Genomic DNA, 21,788 nt, shown 5'->3' on the forward strand with positions numbered 1-21,788 from the left:
TTTTATTTTTTTTTTTTTTTTTTTGGAGGGGAGGGTACTGGGAATTGAACTCAAGGGCACTTGACTCCTGAGCCGCATCCCCAGCCCTAGTTTATATTTTATTTAGAGACCGGGTCTCACTGAGTTGCTTAGTGCCTCGTTTTTGCTGAGGCTGTTTTTCAACTTGAGATCCTCCTGCCTCAGCCTCCCAAGCCGCTGGTTATTATAGGCGTGCACCACCACACCTGGCTAGATTTTTGTATTCTTGATAATAGCCATTCCGATTGAGGTGAGATGGAATTTCAGTGTAATTCTGATTTGCATTTCCTTGATGGCTAAAAGTGTGGAATATGTTTTCTTATAACTATTGGCTGTTTATACTTCTTTTTTTTTTTTTTGAGAAGGGTCTGTCCAGTTCGTTTGCCCATTTATTGAGGGTTATTCATCTTGGTATTAAGTTTTCTGAGTTCTTTCTATATCCTGGGTATAAATATGTGGTATTCTGGGTATAAACCTCTGTCCACTGATCTATTATTTGCAGTAAGTTCCAGCTCGGTGCTCTTTAACCCCATTATCCCTCAGGGGCTGGCCCCCCCTCTGCTGTCGTTTCTGAGAGCCTCTTCTCCTGTTCCTGCTCCACTCCGTTCTCTCATGCTCTTCCCTTGCTGTTTAGAATTTCATTTTTTATTTTCTTCCCATCCTTACAAAGGCAGGATGCAGAGGAAGGCCCTTGAGGGCAAGACGACTAGAGCTGGACTGAGGACACAAATGAGCATTTTGGCGTGTGCCTTTGAGCAAAACATAGAGGCTCTTTCTGGTCTTTGGTGTCCTTATCTGTTGATGAGGGTGGGTCACGCATGACAGAAATGGAAAGGTTGTGTGTCGTAGCCAATTTTCTGTCACTCTAAGGAAATACCTGAGCTAGTTAACTTACAAGAGAAAAGGTTTATTCTGGCTCACAGTTTGGGAGATTCCCATTCATGATTGATTGGCCCCATTGTTGGGGGCTTGCTATGGGGTCGCACATCACAGTGGGAGAAGGCAGCAGAGCAAAACTGGTCATCTCATCAACCAGGAAGCAAAAGGGAAAGAGGACTGGCCAGGCTCCCTCTTGGAGGCATGGTTTTAATGACCTCCCACTAGGCTCTGCCTCCTAAAAGTCCAACAGTGCCAACTTGGGCAACTAGCCTTTAACCATGGGCCTTTAACCATCCAAACTGTATCATGGTAAATGTAAATAGAACTCTGCCCAGGCTTCTAAAAACTACTGAACAACAATCTTTATGTCCCCTTTCTCTGTGTCTCTGCATCTTGCCTCTGTCTCTGTGTGTCTCTGTCTTTCTCTCACACACACACCTAGATGCTAAATCAGAACGGGTATGGACCTTGACTTGCTTTTGTACCTCCTTGCCATCAAATAAAATTTTATTGTTTCAAATTTGGTGAAAGGAAGAATCAAAGCTGATTTCCTTTTGCTGCCATGGAGGTCCACATCATTAATTGCTGAATCCTCATAATGATGAGAAAGGCCCATTGTGCTAATTTAAGTCAGACCAAGGGCATAGCAGCCAGATTCAGAGAGATGCACTAGGACAAGGCAAGTCAGAGATTTCTAGAGTTGAGCCTGGCAGGACAAGAACTAGAGTCGCACTAGGGAAGAGCACTGAACTTGAATTTTTGCAGAGTCCACTTGACCTGCTTTCTGCTTGGTGTCTTTAGCTTCTGCTAAATCCTGTGCTCAAAGGGACTTCCTTTTTCTGATTGACTGTAACCAGATTCTCCCTACATTTGCACAAAGGCCCTTACAAATGTGAGCATGTCTCAATTACCCTTACACATCAAGGATGAATTAGGATAAATATTTCTCAAGCTGGGCATGGTTCAATGGTTCTAACTACTCCAGAGGCTGAGGCAAGAGGATCCTTTGAGCCCAAGAGTTTGAGGCCAGGCTGGACAACATAGTGAGTCCACATTAAAAAACAAAAACAAAAACAAAACAACAACAACAAAAAAAAAACACTTTTAGAACAATTCACATGGATATGGGCAAACAGAGTCTCAAGTTTATTCTGGACTCCAGACTAAGGATTAACATTAACCTAAGGGTTAACATTCTATTAGAACATGAAGCACATTGCTTTCTATTAGGAAGGAGAAAAGAATAAATATAGCCTAAGCCTGCTTTGTGCTAGGCACTTGGCATATATTAATTTATTTGATCCTGACCATAAATTTCCAAGGAGATACTTCATTCCCTGTTTATAAATGAAGAAACTTGAAGAGGATCCACAGCAGTTCTATAGATCCATTTCCTGTGATCTCATCAAACCACACCTGTGCCTCTCTCTTTTACCACATTTAAATGCAGATTTCATTCCTTCTGTTCCTGGTACTGTGCTAGTGGTATGGCTATTATAAAAGAATAAGATGTTCCCACTCTTTGGAAAATTCAGTGACTTGAAAGAAATTAGAGCCATAGATGAAGCAATTAGAGAATATTTTGCCTATACTTAGGAAGGAGTAAGAAGTGGAGTTAATTTGTAAATAAAACTCAACTGAGTACAAGTAGAACGATGTCAGATGAGGTCTCATCAGGGAACCCATCCTGGAACAGAAGGAGAAGCTTCCTCGGGAGGGGTGACATGAGGTGCTGAAACACAAAGTTGCCAAGGTGTGAAAAAAGCCTGGGTTGGCTGGGGTAGAAATTCAACTGTCTGCAGTGATTGACACCAGTGTATATATCTCCATTTCAGTTGGTGATAAAGAGATTTGATTTTTTTTCTCTAAATTTGATAACTATTATTTGAAATTTTATGTTTTTTAATGTCCTTTTAAAAGGCTGCCTTGCCCATGAAGAGTAGTTCTTCCATTATTATTATTATTATTATTATTATTATTATTATTATTATTCCTTGGGGAAGGGCTGGCTCTTCTGTTTTTGGAATTGCCTGTTTCACCCCTCCAAGTATCAACTGCATTCTCCTTCTGTATTTATTTGAATCGGTGCCCATTTTTGACAGGAGTATAAGCATGTCCCCTCTTTCGTCCCTCAGGTGGGTGGCTGTGGGGCAGGTGTTTTCCCAGAGCTTCCACAGTGGAGTTTAATTTCATCACCAGCATGGTGGCAGGGTTGATAATGGAACTTCTATCATTCTCCTTGGGTCCCTTTCTTCCCTCATTTCCCCACTCCCTTAACAGCATTCCCTTTACCTCCCAGAGAAACTGCTTTCTTTCCAATCCTTATCTCTGATTCAGATCTGAAAGAGCCCTAAACTAAGACAAAATACATAAATAGACCTGTGCCCAAAAGATGAAACACAAAGGGGAGTCATACATATTGATGAACAAGTTACATTTTCTATTTGTGGAATCAGTCATGATATTTGTACTGCATGTGGGTTATATTGGTATGATAAATTCAAATTTTCAAATAATTTAAATTTTCCAAGTCATTTTAAAAGATGCTTTATGAGAATTTATTTATAAGAATAACTAGTTGTCTGAAAACTTTCAGGATTTCAAATAAAATAGTAAAGCCACTAATAAAGTCCCCTACTCAACAGCCTACTTATTTTCTGCAACCTGTTCTTTTATTTTATACACACACACACACACACACACACACACACACACACATATATATATATATATATATATATGATATTTAGGATATTTCATTATCCTCAGGATATTCTTTATATATATATATATATTTTTTCATTTGTAGATGGACACAATACCTTTATTTATTTCTCTTTATGTGGTGCTGAGGATTGAACCCAGGCCTTACACATGCTAGGCGAGCACTGTACCGCTGAGCCACAACCCCAGCCCCAGGAACCTATTTTTTGCTAGAGAAGTTTCACTTTGCTCATTGTGGTGAAGCACCCACCTAAAATGCTTGTCTACTGTAGTTCATCATAGCCTCTTGGTTTTAGGAAAATTGTTGAGTTTTCATTTGACTTCTTTTCTACTGGGTGCTTCACTGGGTGGAAAACAGAGATGGAAACATGTATTCAAACTGGGTGATTTTCAAATCTATCTGCTTATTTATAGTAACTTCCCAAAGAACTGAACTCAAGACTTGCTGCAGATAGTAAGCTCTTTGTCTTATTTTTTTTTTTTAATTGGAGCTTTATGGTTTTACATAGTAGCTGGGTTCATCCTGACCAACTCATAAATGCATAGAAATAAGTTTCGTTTTGTTTTGGTACCAGGGACTGAAACCAGGGGTGCTTAAACACTGAGCCACACCCCCAGATCTTTTTTTGTATTTTATTTAGGGACAGGTTCTTACTAAATTGCTTAGGGCCTTGCTAAATTGCTGAGGCTGGCTTTGAACTTGCTATCCTTCTGCCTCAGCCTCCCAAACCACTAGGATTCCAGGCATGCGTCACCATGCCCAACCAGTTCTTTGTTCTTGAAAAGAGACTGTGTGCTTGTCTGCTGAAGATAGGATGAAGACTTCTTGTCCAGATTTCTGGAAGGCTGGTATTAGAGTATTAGAGACCAGGAAGACCCTGGTCCCAGCTCCCAGCTCATGTTTTTACACCCATGCAAGATTCTCTTCTACTGCCAATTTCTTCTGCTGGTATACCTCGTTAACCCTCTACATCTCCCACATCTGAGAATTCAACTGAGGGTCAAAAATATTCCCCCCAAGTCTGCATCTGAACTGAACATATGTACATTTTTTTATTGTCATTTCCTCCTAAACAATACAACGTAAGAGCTATTTACAATAGCATTGACATCATATTAGGGACTATGAGTAATCTAGAGATGAATTAAAGTGTATAGGTAGATTTCATAGGTCATAAGCAAATACCACATCATTTTCTATAAGGGACTTGAGCATCCTTGGACTTTAGTATCCATTGTGGGGGTTGGGGGGGATTGTTTCTTGGAACCAGTTCCACTCTGATACGGAGGAATGACTGCAATTGAATTTCCTCATAGACCATGTGTCAAAAGCTTTTCTCCTTCACATTGGTTTTGCCTTCTTGTCTTGAGTTTCTGACATTTCCTGAGGTTCTCTTTCTCTTTGGTATTTTCCTGAGACTTTTCTAAAAATGGTTGATATCTCAGAGGATTTCATTATCCTTAGGATATTCTAGTGGATACACCTGAACAGAGACCAGGTGTAAATTTTACCTGCATTGCTTCTGGGATAGCCTGGTTGTTGTTTATCCCTTTGGTTTTACTCTAAGCCCCCAAAGGCAGGAGCTGAAGCATCTTTTTCTAATTACCACAAACTAGCACTGAACACATAGTCAGAATCAATAAATACTGGCTAGTTGGTTCACTCATGCAATCAATGACAGTAAATTCAGAATCTGCAGGTCCTTGAAACCTAATTGAAAATTGGAACAAGAAATCCCATGTAGAATGGCATCTCCACCAAGGCTTTCTTGTTTATTCAAATGATTTTGCAACTGTTTAGGGCTGTACAGTTTACAAAGCACTTTCAACTATGAGGCTTATTTCATCCTCACAGTAGACCTCCGAGGTAGGGAAGGCAGGGATTAGATCTCCATTTCACAGTTGAAGAAACCAAGGGGGAGGGATTTGCAGCTAGGATGGGGCTGGTGTATTGTGGAGCCCGAGCCTTTTCAAGTCAATTAATTCCATAAAGATCTTACTACCTAGGGTGCTGCATATAAAATTGGAATTGGGCTCAAGGAAAATTTAGTATATATGGAGCATTGCATTCACTCCATTTTATAACCAGCTTTAAAGAAACCCTGGAAGGCAGCAATTTCAGCTTCTTTGGCTTCATGCTTAAGGGCTTAGGTACTGTAGTCAGCCTGCCCGGGCTTCACCACTTATTTTCTGTGAACGGCAGTTTGCCCAACTCTAAAAGAGAGATGATAAGTGGATTCATCTCAGAGGCTCTTTATTAAGATCAAGCCAGGAACTGCATAGCATGGATATAGCACAGCGCCTCCGGAAACACAGGAATCAAGCCGAAGTCCTTCGGGATTTTTTTTTTTTTCCCTTTTCTTTTCTTATAAATTATAGCCATTGTTTTTAAAGCTTCATTGATTTAACTCTTTTTAAAACTCTATTGAGATAGTTTACACACAATAAAGTGCACCCCCAGCAACATATCAGTTTTAGTTGTCCCCTGTCCTTACCAGTGCATACTCTTTCCCATCTTCTTTATTTCAGTCATTCCGTCTGGGTGTGTAGATATTTCTCACTGAATTTTTAATTTGTGTTTCCCTCATGATCAATTTTATTGAGCATCTTTTATTATATTTATTGGCCATTGGCATGTGTTCTTATTTGAAACATACCAATGTCACATAAATCTGCATATTTTTATCAGATACTTACCTTCTTATTTCTTCTTATTATTTTGTACTGGGGATTGAATCCAGGGACGCTCAACCACTGAGCTACATCCCCAGCCCCTTTTATATTTTATTTAGAGACAGTCTCACTGAATTGCTTAGGGCCTCACTAAGTTGCTGGTTTTGAACTCACGATCCTCCTGTCCCAGCCTCCCAAGCCGCATGACAGTCATGTGCCACTGCACCCAGCTGATCTTCTTATTATTGAGTTGTAAAAGTTCTTTAAATATTAGGATCCTTCATCAAATCTATGTATCATGAATAGTTTCTCCCAGTCTGTGACATGTCTTTTCATTTTCTTAATGATATTTTCCAAAGAACACACAATTTTAATCTTGATGAAATCCAATTTATCAAATTTTTTTCTTATGGTTTGTGGATTGGTGTGTGTGTGTGTGTGTGTGTGTGTGTGTGTGTCCTAAGAAATCTTTGCTTACTCCAAGATTGTTTAGACTTACTCATGGGTTTTATCTTACAGTTAGATTGTATTAGTCGCTTCTCCGTTACCATAACAAAATATATGAGGTGGTTAATTTAATAAAGCAAAGAGGTTTATTTAGCTCAGCTTTGGAAGTTAAAAGTTCAAGTAGCATATCACAATCTCTTGTAAGGGCCATATGGCAGAAGATGGATGGCAATGGCAGGAGGACCTATAGGAGGGAGAATCACATCTTCAGACAGGAAGCACGAGAGAGACTGGGGTCCTACACTCCCACACCTCTCATTGCTCGATCCACTACTTAAAGCTTCTCAGCACCTCCACAGTTTCTTTGGACTTTCTACCTGCACAACTGTGTTTTTGCTAAATATCTTGTGTGTGTGCGTGTCTCTCTGTGTGTTTATTAGCTTTTTCCTTCTATTGTTTTATTCCATTCTAGGAACATACCTAAGTTTTTATTCATTAACCTGTTGAGGAACATTTGGGTTATTTTTAGATTTGAGGTATTACAAAAACAATGCTATAATGATTATTTTTTAAAATTCTTTATGCAGACATGCACTTTAATTTCTCAGTGATAAATACTGAGGAATAGAATGATGCCCCATATCATAAGTGTATATTTGCCTTTGTTAGGAAACAAACTATTTTGCAAAGCGACCATAGGGTTTCGCCTTGCCACTAGCAGGGAGCTCAGCATACTTCTTCCCGGGTATGTGCTTTTGGGCCTGCAGGTAATAGACTCTGCCTCATTTGTTGTGTGCTTTAGACATTTCCTTCTTTAACACCTTCCATCTTCTAGATGATCCTTCATGCTGCAAGCCACCTGGCCCCCTCTCAGAGGCTTAAACACACAAAGTACTTCCTGCCTTCTATCCTCCCTAGGAGCTGCTTCCTCTCTCTGAAGCTCTTCCCTTGGCCCTTGGCAGCCTGTTTCTTTCTTGTTGTTCAGGTCTCAGGATATGTATCACTTCCTCAGTGGTCTTTCCTAGCCATGCTATCTAGGTATGTTCTAGCCTGGCTCCATTACTCTCTATTGTCCCTTTGCTTTGAAGCACTAGTTGTTACTTATAATGATACTTTGTTAGCTTATTTGTTTTTTTTCTATTTCTCTGGCCAAACAGCTCAATGAAAGCGGTGCTATATCTACTGCATATTTAAAAGGGTCTAGATTAAGTAGATGTTCAATTAATGTTTGTTAAATGAATGAGTTCCCCTCTTGGGAAAATTAAGAGGCCTGGCCATATCCTGAGTCCCTGCTCTGCATGTGATTGCCAGACCCTGACCCTGACACCCTTGGTGACCTACTATGCATATTCCTATGTTGAAGGCTCTAAAAGGCCCTGCAAGAAAAAAAAAAATGTGTTTAACACAGGACTTCCCCAAAATGTAGCTCATTAAACCCTTTCTTTGTGACTTACTTACTTATCATTAGTGTTCATTAGAGTTCTTAGTGAAGGAATATTAGACAAATTCATAGCTACATCCCAACTCAGTGAAGCACAGAATTGAGTACACGGAATCACGGTTGTTACAATTAACTTAAGAAGATGTCTTCAAAACCCAGCTTGAGAAAAATGCCATGGAGTCTTGTCTCTGGGATTTCTGGGAATACTTGGGAAATACTTTAAATGTAACTCTTTTGCTATTCCTACTCCCTGCTTGGTCTTACTTGTGGCGTATAATTTTACCAAGGAGAATGGGAGCTGCACACATCACAGTAGGACTCGGGGGGAGTCAGTATCAGGATGCACATGTGACACTTTAACTTAGTCTAAAGAAAATGATCAAGGAGCTGGGGATGTAGCTCAGTTGGTAGAGTACAAGGCCCTGAGTTCAATCCTCAGCACCACCACCAAAAAAAAAAAAAGAAAGAAAGAAAGAAAAGAAAATGTTCAACTTTCAGCTTAAAACATTCAGGTGATGTGTACCATAGGCCTTCTTCCTCCTCCTTGGTCTCCAGTTCTATGCTCAAATCCACAGCTAAACCTTATGATCCTTTATTGTTGGCATTAATAATCACTGGGGGGCTGGAGTCCTAGCTGTGGTTGCTGCTTCTCTCCTCCTTGTTTCTATTTCTTTCTACCTCTTCTCCCTTCACTTCCTCCCCAGAAAGATGAGGAAAATCCGCTGAAGGTGGGCTATCTGTTGTGCACCCTTGATCAACCAATAAGTTCTTGCTTATTGGTGTAGTTCCCCTGTTCCATGTCTCCCTCAGAACAAACTTCAACTCATCTAATCAGCTGATCAAAATGTCTTGAGTTGATTTGAATAAGATTTTTCAACACAAGTAAAAAGTTGCTGAATAAAAGCTCAATGGGATTATAAAATAGGAAATTAGTATTGTCAAGTTTTTTCTAGTCTACATCTGTTTAGTAGATGCAGGACTACTAAAATTGGTTACTTCTTCTTGTGTGAGCACATTTTCCTCTGATCGTTAAGCACAGTTTAGTGGCTATTTTAAAGTCCTTGTGTGCCAGTTTTATCTGGGATATTTCAGGGTTGATTTCCCTTGATTGTTTTTTTTTCTCTTGACTGTGACTCACATTTTCTTGTTTCTTCATGTGTCTAATAATTTTTTATTGTTGCCTCGATACTATGGGAAACACATAGAGATACTTGGTTCTGTTATGTTCCTCCAAAGAATATTGATTTTTTTTTTAAGCAGCAGAAGTAAAGTCTTAAACATCAGCTCTGGCTTTCGCTTGTATTGGGGTTGCTTAGAGTCTGACCAGACAAGGATGATTCAGCCAGAATATGAGCAGAGCTCACAAGCAGATTTTGGGACTCTCTTCTCTAACTCTGTCCACTTTGGAATTCCTCCCCCCACGCACACACACTTTTCATTTGCTGTGATTGTCCTGATTCCTGCCCCTGGTTCTTCAAGCCACAGGATTACAGGTTTCTGTGTCCTGTGAAGCATGGACTAGGTCTATCTTCCAACTATAAACTATAGAACAAAAAATGGCAAACTCATCCAATGCCATTCCCATCTTCTAGATTTCAAACTCTCTCAATACCCTCCTGCTTTTACTGACCCTCTAATACTTTCAAGTAGTAGTTTTAAAATATTAATGTTATTTGTAGTAAGCATTCCTCATCCATAACCAGAGATGGATCTTGTCCTTATGGGAGATGTCCACCTTCTACAATCTCAAGAAGATTTTAAAAAGACACATAGTTTTAGATTTCTCTCAGATCAACACAATGACTTGTAAAAATGCATGTGTAAGTGTCTTTAGAATTGTTCTTCATATTTTTGTTATTACTAGTTTATTATTATTTTTCGGCACTGGAGATTGAAATGAGAGGTGCTTAACCACTGAACCACATCCCTTTACTGTTTTTTGTTTTTAGACAGCATCTCACAAAGTGGCCTAGGCGGGCCTCAAACTTTCGCTCCTCCTTCCTCAGCCTTCTGAGTTGCTGGGATTATAGGAGTTGGCCACCACACCCCACTTTGCTGTCATTTTAAAAGACTACCTTATTTACAAGCTGATTTTCCCTTAGAGGCCACTGCAAGCCTCCCTGCTTGCTTGCCAGAAGATTGCTGACAGATCTTCCCCAAGGATGGGCTGGACTTCCAGAGCAGTGGTCCTTCAGAAATGTGGTCCCAGACGCAAAAGCAGATCGAAGTCAGTGACTGCCCAGCTCCCCCAGGAGGCCTGCTGTGCACATTTTCACAACCTGGTTGTTGGTTCACACTGGTGACAGAGGCATCCAAACTCATTCCAAGAGGCAAGAATCCAGGACAGCTCTTTTGCCGGCAGAATACTAACAGCCACTTTGGACACCAGAGAAGGAAAGACAGATAAAGGCCAACAGAGCCGCTGTGAGAGCAGCTTCTCAGAACCCTGCCTGCAACTTTGCAACTGGGGTTATGCGCAACATTATCATACTGGAGAGAACCCACTCACTATGCCCTTTTGGTGTCTTTGCACTTGCACTGAAGGGGTGATACCTCCTTCTCTCAACCTCATTTCCATCTGCTTCTGCAAGGTATTATTAGGTTCAGCAAATACACCAAGGGATTGAGTCTTGGTCCATTTTCTGTTGTTGTAACAAAATATTTAAGGCTGTGTACTTTGTCAGGAAGAGGTTTATTTAGTAAAGTAGCGGGCACGGGCACCCAAGGCAGATTCCTGGAGCCGCCCTATTCCTAGAGCAGGGTCCATATACGACTCAATCAATCCAGCATCATAGCAATTATATACAGCTTAACTCAAATCATCATCTCAATGGTTCGCTGGTGTCACCTTTCAACCATTCCCTCTGGCAATATGCCAGGTGTGTTCTGACTCGGCTGTGGCTCTCAACAAAAAAAATATGGTAAAATGTATCAATAATTTTTGTGATACTATTTAGCACACATTGGGTTGAATAAAGTATATGTCTGAAATTAATTTCATCCTAATGTGTCTACTAAAATTTTAAACTCACACATGTGACCATGTTGCCTTCCTTTTAGATAGCACTGGTTTAGATGACCCTATTGTCACTAGGTGTTTGGAAGCACCTAGTATTAAGTAGGAGGCTTCAGTGTTCAAGGAGCAGAAACACTCAGAGTGGTGTAAGTTTAAAAAACAAAAAAGTGTCATCTTGCAGAGCTGCAGTCTGAGGCTTGGAATTGCTGGGTCATTAACTCAGCATGTCAATGACATCTTACTGGCTCCCACTCTGCTCTCATCTGGCTCAGGTTGAGGTCAGCACACACCTATAAAGTTCCAGGAGTCACATCCAGATATTTTTAATACCCAGAGGAAACCAAAGGAGGGTGTCTTTTCTTATCTGTTGTTAGGCATGAAGACATCTTTCTAAAACTCGCCCCAGCCACCTCTCACTATCCCCTTTCCATGTGCCTCCTCAGGTGTCTTGCTCAGTAGGACATCTGAGACTTAAAATAATTCCATTTTGTCTCAGCAGAGGGCATCACATCCTTCTAGGAATGTGATGAGCCCTAAGCAACATGAGACAATAGAAGACCAGGGACCTATGGAAAGAGCTCATGAGAACAGTCTCTTAAGTCTAAAAGGACTGAATGAAGTTCTGTCATTATCCAACTAAAGTCCTCCTTTTCTATGTGAATTGAGGCCCAGAAAACTGCCCAGAATTCCATGGTTAGCTGATGACTAAACCAGGGCTGAAATTCAGGCCTCCGACCCTATACCCAGTGTGTCTCCTAATATTCCCCTGCAGCTGGTGAATGAGCATTTATTAAGAAATAGTAAGATTAGTCCATTTACATTTAATGTAATTACTGATATATTCAGGTTTTAGTCTATTATCCAATTTGATGATTCTGGTATGTTCTACCTCTTCTAGGATTCTTTTTTTCCCTTCTTTTTTGACTTCTTACTGATAGGCGAAGAATTGTTAATCATTAATTTCTTCTTTACTATTTTGGAAGATTTATTTATTTTGGAAAGTCATCAATTGTTCCAGTGGCTGACCTAAAAATTATTATTTTTATTTGACACTTATTATTTTCTCCTTAGTCTTGCATTAACTTATCCAAACACAATATAAATATTGATCTTTATTTCTGGCCTATGTAATTCAGAAACATTAAGGTCTTTTAACCCTATTCACCCACATCTCAACTAATTTGCTATTGTAGCAATTTAAATTTCTATACCAGGTTTAAATTCCACCAGATTCCATAAGACACTTTTGTTTATTTATCTCTTCTTACATTGCAGACTTTCTATCTACATCATTTTATTTCTCCTTTAAATAAAAGAAGTTTTAGAATTTCCCAAACTCCCTCATTTAAGATTTTTTTCTCTTTACATATATATTTTCTGGGACTTTTTTTTTTTTTTTGCTGCCTTCTGACTTTAACTGTTGATTTTTAAAACTCTGCTGTCAACTTTACTTATCTGAAAGTAACATGTCCTTTTCTCTATGGCTGATTTTAATATATAATATATGTATATATATGCATATATGTATTTGTACATATATATACACAGAGTTCTGCTTCTTTGGTTTTTCTACGGTTTTGTTATGACATATCTGGGAGTGCTCTTCTCTAAATTTATGTTGGGTAGAGTCTACTAGACATCTTGAATCTATGGATTTATATCTTTTATTAGTTTTGAATAGTCAGCTATATCTTAAAGCATTACTTTATAGTTTGCGACTAATAATTTCAGTAGACATTATCTCCAGTGCTTATGGATCTGTTTTTGCTGTCTGTTGTTTCTGTGGGTGCTTGATCAATTTGTTTTGTTTCCATGTATAACTGGTTGTTTTTGACACTGTGTTGAACATTGTGTTTTAAAAATTACTTGTGAGAATAGTTTGAAGCCCAGCATGATAGCATCCTCTTTCAAAGGGGATTTTCATTTGCCTCAGCCAGAAGCCTAAGGCACCTCTAGTCTACAACCATCTTTAACCAAGTTCAAGTTTTGCGGTTCCCTTGACCACCCAGATGTTATAACTCCAGATACAATTTTTTTGCAGGGATTAGTTTACTCATGATTTGTTACCCGAAGCTGCAGCTGTTTGGGATCCCACTTTAGAGTGGGGAGGTTTATTAGAATCCTCAGCTCAGGTGGACATAGCAGGTCTGGCCTTTTGCCCCCTAGTCTCAGGAGTTTGCCAAAAGTACAGCTCAGTTATGCAGCTGTGTCTTTAGGAGTAGCAAATGCCTTTGGGGCAAAGTCATATTCGGATGTTGATCTTGTTCTTGGGTTCTCCACTTCCAAGTTTTCCTCAATCATCTTGTTAGCACTTGTTGCTTTTAAGATATTTTTTATTTTTCATGGAGTTCTTGAAGTGCCCTCAATGGGAGGTCTGCCAAATTTCCTAATTATCAATTACTGGGAGTAGAAGTTTCAGTATATGTGTTCATCAGAGAAAGGGAAAATTTTCATAGTTTTCTATTTCTACTTCATGTTTTTGAATGTGTTAATCACTATAAAGTGCTTTACGTATCCAAGAATGTAATATATTCTATATAATCAAAATTTTTATGCAGCATTCATGAAGTCTTCAAAGAACCCAATGTAGTGTGACAGGAAATTATTTATAAAACAAGTTTAAGTCATGGCTACTTCTAGCCTTTGGGATCCACTATAATAAATGTATGCTCCACCAATTCATAAAAATGTAATGGAGATCCAGTGAATCTCTATGACATACTTCCATAATATCAGATTCCACCAAGGGTGCTTACTCTTTCCCTTCCCTTCCCTCTTTCAGGTATTTTCTCTGTCTTTATCTTCTCAGTGAGGCCTTCCTTATGCATCCTATTTAAAATTACAAACTCTCCCACTCCTGCCCTTCTTAATTTCCTCCTTTCCTTTGATGGTACCTTCTTCCTTCTTCCATGCATATGTCATCTACCCTGGCTCTGTCTGTCATTGCCTCTCCAATCTTGATAAATCTGCTTAACCTCCCAATTTCCTGGTTTCCTTAAATGAACCAAGAAAAGGATTCTACCATTCATGTGAATGTTTCACATATGAGTGAGGTGGATGATTTAGAAAATAGGTTAAAATTTAGTAAGATTGTTACCATTATTATTGCATAATAATCTTTTTATAATGGTGTGCTGCATTACAAGAAATGACCAAAATTCCTCTTGTCAATAGACACACAATCCAATCTCTATCCCCTTAAATCTGGGCTATTCTATGAGCTGCTTTAATCAATAGGTTGTGGTGGAAACGACACTACATCTTTGCAAGGTAGGCTGCAAAGACAATGGCAGCTTTCACTTGTACCCTGAGGCATTTATGTGCAGAAGCCTGAGGATGAGAGGCCTTGTAGAAAGACAGGCCAAGCCAATCTCCAGAGAGCAAAAACACCTTAGACTGTATAGCCCCAAGCAAGTACAAGATGACTAAAACTTTGCATATAACTATAGGCAGACTAGCAGAAGAACTTCCCAGTTGATCTGGTCCAAATTGCTGAACTATAGAACCACAAGCAAATAAAACACAAAGTTTGAGAACAGAATAGAAAATTGAGACAAACATCTGCTGGATAACATAATTGGCAATATCTTGGGAAACATTTGAATGGTACTTATTGAAGGAACAAAAGAAGGAGAGTCCACTTTCTGTTAAAGCTTAATTAACTCTTATCAAACCAACTATCCTGCAGACAATAGTTTAAAATTTTGGAAAAACAAAAACAATTACCTGAAGGCTTTGAAAGATGAATAAAAAAGTAGGTAGATATTAAAGGAGATTCTATACTTGAGTAAGGAATTGCACAAATTAAGTTTTATGATTTTTAAGAAAAGGGTTTTTGTTGTTGTTGTTGTTGTTTTTAATCCTGAGGGCAGGCTATAGGTGGTGCCACATGGGGGTGACTGAAACTCAGATAGAAACCCAGTCTTCCTGACTTGAAGAGCCAGATGTTAGAGTTCAAGACAACCAACCACAGCTTCATGACAGTAAGAGAGAAATTTCATGGAGAGGTTCATGAAGAGAGGGCCCAAATGCTACTGTTAAATTTCTGGTTGAACTCTGTATCTCATGTGTGGGGCGACTGCCAGCCTCTAGCTGAAGCCAAAAAATTGAACTTTGATTTGAGCAGCTGCATACTTCAGGGCATACCAGGGTTACTTTGAGAATTCAGCCAAACTAACTGTTTGCCTAGGTAAAAAAGCAAAATATTCTTCAGAGTAGCATAACAAAATACAAAGTCTCTGAAATGTGTCACTAATAATAGCCAGGATACATTCCAAAATTCCTCAGCATTTGAAGAAACAAAAAAATATAATCCAGTCTCAAGAGAAAAAAAATCAATTGAGACCAATCTGGAGATAATGCAGATGACAGGATTTGCAGACTAAAAAGCAGTTATTATAACCATGTTCAAGGGCATAAAGGAAAATGCATTTCTAATAAACGAAAAGATAGGAAAGTTCAAAAAAGCAAAAACTATTTTTATTTAAAAAAATAAGCAAATAAAAATTCTAGAACCAAAGATTAACATAGTTAATTGACATAATTAAAATTTTAAAAATAATAACTGGTTTGGCTTAACAGTGAAGTAAAGGTAACAGAAAAAAAATATCACTGAACTTAAAATAGGTCCAAAGAATCCATCCAATATAAAGAACAGAGAGAAAAGAGATTTTTAAGAAAAGAATAGAACCTCTGAAAATTGTAGAGCATATCAAAAACGCTAATATATGTGTAATTGGAGTCAGAGAAGAAGACAGAAAAATGAGACGGAAAAAATTTTCTTGAGAAAAAGAACACTGGAAATTTTCCAGATTTTTGAGAAAGATAAAAATTTGCCAGTTTAGGAAGAAGAGAAAACAGGCACACACACACACACACACACACGCACACACACATGCACACACACATGGAAAACCACTGTTAAGGAGAAAACCCTTGAAAGAACACAAAGGACCTTATTAGACGTCACTTGTTCCACGCCAAGCAAACTGCCAATTTTAGTGATTCCTAAATTGTTAAGAACTGGGGGACATTTTTCAATGGGGGGGGGGGGTAAATTGCTGCTTTCCATAATACAAACAAGTCCAGGACAGATGAGCGGGAGGTGATGAGCTGGAGAGGACATCAGCAGCCCTTCACTTTATTTGAGGCAGATTTGGTGGAGAAGCCAAACACTCTCTGGAAGACGGAGAGATTTTGACACCAGTGACTCTAAAATCAGGGAAAGAGAAGTGAGATCCTTATGATAAACTTGAGAATGGTGTGACCAGAAAGTCTAGTGCTTCTTGGAGTCAGGGGGATTTTTGAAATGGAATTAGAGGAAAGAAATTTGGGGGAAATGGGGAAAGCCCAGAAGATTTTGATTATTTCACAGCATTTGTTTTCTCAACTCACTTTCCTCAATTCAGCCCAGCCCTCCTGGGGGGCAGGGTAGGTCTCCCCAGCAAGGACTTTGAAATATAAACAGGCAGATGCATTTCTTTCCTTTTCACCAACAAATCCCAGAGTTCTGGATTGCCAGCTGCAGTAAAATCAATTTCACCCGTGTAGCACTGTGACCCTGATTTGAAAAATGGGGCCTCCTTAGTTCATGGAGGATTATTATAATGGTTGGAAACAAATAAAGTGCCTTGAAATGTAAATCCCAAATTTGCTGCTTGTTGCAATGATGCTTTTCATACTAGATTGGAAAAGAGAAAGATGATAGTGTACTGGTTTGTAATGGAAGCCCCTTTTGCTCTTTCTGTTCCTTCTCCCTGCCGATCCATTCCTCCACTCCTTACCATCTTTCTGCTTTAGGGGCAATATTCCCAAGGGAAGGAAATGGTCCAAGGAGTAGCTGAAGGCTGGTGGCCTGATGTCCAGGGAAGGGCCTGGAGTCAGATCCCAGGGCCGAGCACCAGTGGGGAAAAGCATTCCCTGGGTAGCACCACCAGCCTTCCAGGCCCGTCTGCAGCCCTTCCTGTAACCAGAGGCCTTTTCCTGTGTTTGAACTCACCACCAATGGCTGTCCTACCAAAGGTAAACAGCAGAAGTCTAAGCAAATGACTCTGTTCCCCAAGAAAGCTTTTAACTTTTTGTCTCTCGAAGGAGGCAGGAGGGGGTCGTTTGAGGACTGGGTAGAGGAAGAGAGGGAGGAGGTTAGACCAGAGGAAACACAGGGGACCCCACAGCCCTGCCCTGCTGGGTTTCTTTCTTCTTCTTCTGTTTTTTTTTTTTTTCCTCTTCACCTCTCTCATTATTTTTGGCTGGCTCCTTTGTGCAGGCTGCCTCTGTTCACGGACGGACGCTGCTTTGAACATCAGTCACACCAGGTCATCTGCCAAGCTGTGTGCCTCTGGTCACATCGCTCTGAGGTCTCCAGTTTGTTAGCTTCAAAGCACCTCACAAGTGGTGACTTGCCTCCTTCAGGGCGGAGGTTAAAAGAGAGGGAAGCCCGGGCCAGACCCTGAAACCTCTGAGAGGCTGGAAGCATTCATTGCATTACTTTTTTTTTTTTTCAAGATTTAAAAAATTTGTTCTATTTTATTATACCTGACAGAAGAATGCACTTTAACACATCACACATATATGGAGTATCATTTCTCATTTTTTGGTTGTACATGATGTAGAATCACACCGGTGGGTAGTCATGTTATGTACATAGGGTGATAATGCCTGATTCATTGTACTATCTTTCCTTCCCCTGTATCCCCTTCCCTCCCTTCACTCTCCTCTACCCAGTCTAAAGCAACATTATTCTTCCCCCCACCCCTTATTGTGGATTAGTATCCACATATCAGAGAAAACATTTGGCCTTTGATTTTTGGAGACTGGCTTATTTCACTTAGGATGATATTCTCCAGCTCCATGCATTTATTTGCAAACATAATTGTTTTATTCTTCTTTAAGGCTAATATTCCATTGTGTATATATACCATATTTTCTTTATCAGTTCATCTGCTGGAGGACACCTAGATTGGTTCCATACTTTAGCAATTGTGAGTTGAACTGCTATAAACATTGATGTGGATGCGTCACTGTAGTATGCTGATTTTAAGTCTTCGGGTATAAACCGAGGAGTAGGATAGCTGGGTCAAATGGTGGTTCCTTTCCAAGTTTTCTGAGGAATCTCCATACTGATTTCCATATGGTTTCACCAATTTGCGCTCCCACCAGCAATGTATGAGTTTACTTTTCCCCCCACATTCTCACCAACATTTATTTTTCCTTGTATTCTTGATAATTGCCAATCTGAGTAGAGTGAGAAGAAATCTCATTGTGGTTTTGATTTGCATTTCTCTAATTGCTAGAGATATTGAACATTTTTTCAAATCTTTGTTAATCGATTGTATTTCTTCTTCTGTTAAGTGTTCAGTTCCTTAGCCTATTTATTGATTGGGTTATTGGTTTTTTGGTGTTAAGTTTTTTTGAGCCCAAATCTTCACCATTTTGGCCTAGGATCTGATTTCCTTAACAAGACTTCTAAAGCACAAGAAGTAAAATCAAGAATCAATAAATGGGATGGATTCAAATCAAAAAGCTTCTTCTCAGCAAAGGAAACAATCGATAATATGAAGAGAGAGCCTACAGAATGGGAGAAAATCTTTGCCATACCCACCTGAGATAGAGCACTAATCTCCAGGATACATAAAAAACTGAACAACAAAAAATAAATAACTCAATAAATAAATGGGCTAAGGAACTGAACATACACTTCACAGAAGAAATACAATGTCTATTGCATTTTGCAGAATAAGAAATCAGAACCAAAGAACAGTGAAGCCAACTGCCAGGGCCTTGTGGTCTGTAAATGGAAGGACCAAGGGCGGAGGCCAGGTCTGCCCTAATCCAGTCTGAAAGTGTTCTTCCCTCTCTTTAGATTTAACCCTGGATTTCTCATGCCTCAGTGATGACATTTGGGTATGGAATGAAGGAAGGGGGGTTGCAGGGAGAATGCAGGAAGAAGGGAAGGCCACTGAGCAGATTCTCTTTGGGCTTTTTTATTATTCAGACAATCAATAATTCTACACACATTTATTGGGCAATCCTCACCCACCAGAGACTTGCAGACCTGAGAATATAGCAGTGAACCAGAAAGTCTGAGTTTCACATCTTTCATATTCTATCATCTGTATTAGTTTCCAGGAAAAATTATGTTTTGGTGAAAGGGTACTATTCATTTTTTTTCCTTAAAAAAATAACAACTTTCCATCCACTTGTCCTTCCCTTTTCCATCATGTTATGATGTAGCATGAGGGTGCACCAGGGTAGTGGCCCAGTCTTGGATGTCTAGCCTCCAGAACTGTGAGATAAAAAGGCTTCTTTTCCTTATGAACACCTCAGTCTCAAGTATTATGTGATAGCAACAGAAAATGGATTAAGATAAACAAATATTAATCTCATTATTTCTGTGGTTCAGGAATTGAGGAACAGCTTATCTGGGGGATGTGGCTCAGCGTCATTCCTGAGGTTGTGTCAGAATGTGGCAGGGTCTATACCGAGAACTCAGTTGGGCTAGATGACCTGTTATCTAGCATGTACACTCAGAGAGCTATTAGAAGGAGGGCCCCTGACTTCTATGTGGGCCCTCCCCCAAAGTCATTTGAGTATCCTTACCACACAGCAGCTAATTTCCCCCAGAGAAAGCAATCCAAAAGGGAAAGAAGAGCAAGCCTCAATACCTGTTGTCACCTTGCCTCCTAAGTCCCTTACTCTCCCTTCTGCCTTATTCTGTTCCTTAGGAACAAATCACCAAGTCCCAGTTCACTCTGGAAGAATAGGGAATTAGATGCTACCTCTTGAGGGAAGGAATATCAAATAATTTATGGCCATAATGTAAAACTATCACATTAGGGTTCCTTCACATGTGTTTTTTTTTCTTAGAGAATCTTAAAAAAAAATTTTATTTCATCTGTTAAGACTTCATCATGTATTTTTAAAACAAAACTACCACATTGTTATCACACCCAACAAAATTAATAAGAGTCCTTAACATATTTTAAAACCATTTTTAAAAATTTTATATTTTAAAATCAAGAAACTCCACATAAAAATCCAGATTTGTCTTATTTAAAAAATAAAATAAAATCAGGCCACACTAGGTCTATGTTTTTACAAGGCCATTGGCGATCGATTTAGAAGGTGAATGGTGTGGTTGAAAGATCCAACCCTATAATCCTGCCCTGGTCTTTCCTATGACCAGTCCCATACTGAAGCTACCTATGGAGTGCCAGCCATTGAGTCAACTCTCTAGCACACTAGGTCACACTAGGTCTATGTTCCAAAATGGTTTGTGACTCTTCAATTTGCCATGTCCCCCACTACTCCCTCTTGTATTACACATAGGCACTTATTTAGCCCATTTGTGTTACCTGCTTGGTCTATTTAAGATTTGAGTGTTGATCTAAACACAGTCTAGACTTGATGAAGCTGGATGATGTGACAATCCTGGTGTGAGTTGGGTCCCAGAAGATTGGGAAATGTGATACCTTGTGGTTTTCTTACAGCAGCAGTAACCTTGGGTCTCATCTCTGTGGGCTAACAGTGGTGATGTGGGCATTAGGCACTAGATCTTGGAAGATTGGGTGGATGTTCTGACAAATCCTGACACTGAGAGCATAGAGCCACCTTTAACAGGACCATGGATCGACTGTCATGGGTCAAGGCTCAGTGCTGCTGTCTTCCTAGGACTGTGTGAGTACTAGGTCTGGTACAACCAAAGGAAGGGTGTGGGATCTGTAAAAAAAAAAAAAAAGTTCATGATATACAATTGTTAGCCAATGTTATTGAGGAGAGGGAACTCTTATCGTATTTAATATAGAAAAATAAAATTATTTCCTGTTCCTTATGCATCACAGACACATAAGCTCTTGGGATGTTCAGAGAGAGCCTATCAGTAGAAGAAGAGACCTTTCCAACCACCCTGGAGGAAGCTGTAAGAAGGTGGGCCCCCACAGAATTAGAGAAGTGAATGCCGGAGGGGAATGACTCTTGCCTCTGTCCTGACAATAAACCCACAGTTGCTTTTTAATGCAGCTTCAGCTGTTCCTCAGCTTGAATATGTTTATTTGTTCATACTAGATATTTGGAGCTCAGAATGGATTTTCCTGTAGAAACCACATGCTCTTTGGTGGTTAAGTCCTCAAGCCACTTGTGATATTGTTAAAGACATACTTGGCCCTCCTGTTTCCTGGCATACAAGAAAGAACTCTTGGGGTCTCCAAAGTGATGTCTTTCTGGGTGCTAATGAGTTGACTTGATGGATGGCATTCTCTCAGTGGTTTCAACCTGAGGTCTGGCACAGGAAAGACGAAAGCAGGATTAGAGGGTTTTAGCCTCGCTGCTTACCTTGGAAGCTGATCGCCGATGGACAGTGATTTAATCCACTATGCTTCCATAAGTTCCTGTAAGGACCAGGTGTGAAAACTTCCAGAGAGCTAAACATGTGCCAGTTCCTACAGGGACGTGTGCACAAGGAGGTCATGGAAGCTCTGCTCCCTTTCCATGTCTTGTCCTCTCCATGTTTTCCTCTGGTGTTCATTGTATCCTTTATAATAATCCAGTAAGTGTATGTGTTTTACTGAGTTCTGTGAACTAGCACAGAAAATG

General features: G+C 39.7%; 1 long non-coding RNA gene across 2 annotated transcripts in view; it reads right to left on the reverse strand.

Moving 5' to 3' along the window:
• LOC125615814 overlaps positions 1-21,788 on the reverse strand; it is a 75,385-nt gene that overhangs the window by 5,231 nt on the left and 48,366 nt on the right. The window contains exon 4 of one of the 2 annotated variants that reach the window (XR_007346409.1): positions 232-2,629. The exons of the other annotated variant lie outside the window; for it this stretch is intronic. This is a non-coding gene — a long non-coding RNA (uncharacterized LOC125615814). Of the gene's footprint in view, positions 1-231; positions 2,630-21,788 lie in introns of those variants that run through there. 2 annotated transcript variants of the gene reach the window in all.

This window comes from Marmota marmota, unplaced genomic scaffold (assembly GCF_001458135.2).
Source record: "Marmota marmota marmota unplaced genomic scaffold, marMar, whole genome shotgun sequence".
Classification (NCBI taxonomy): domain Eukaryota; kingdom Metazoa; phylum Chordata; class Mammalia; order Rodentia; family Sciuridae; genus Marmota; species Marmota marmota.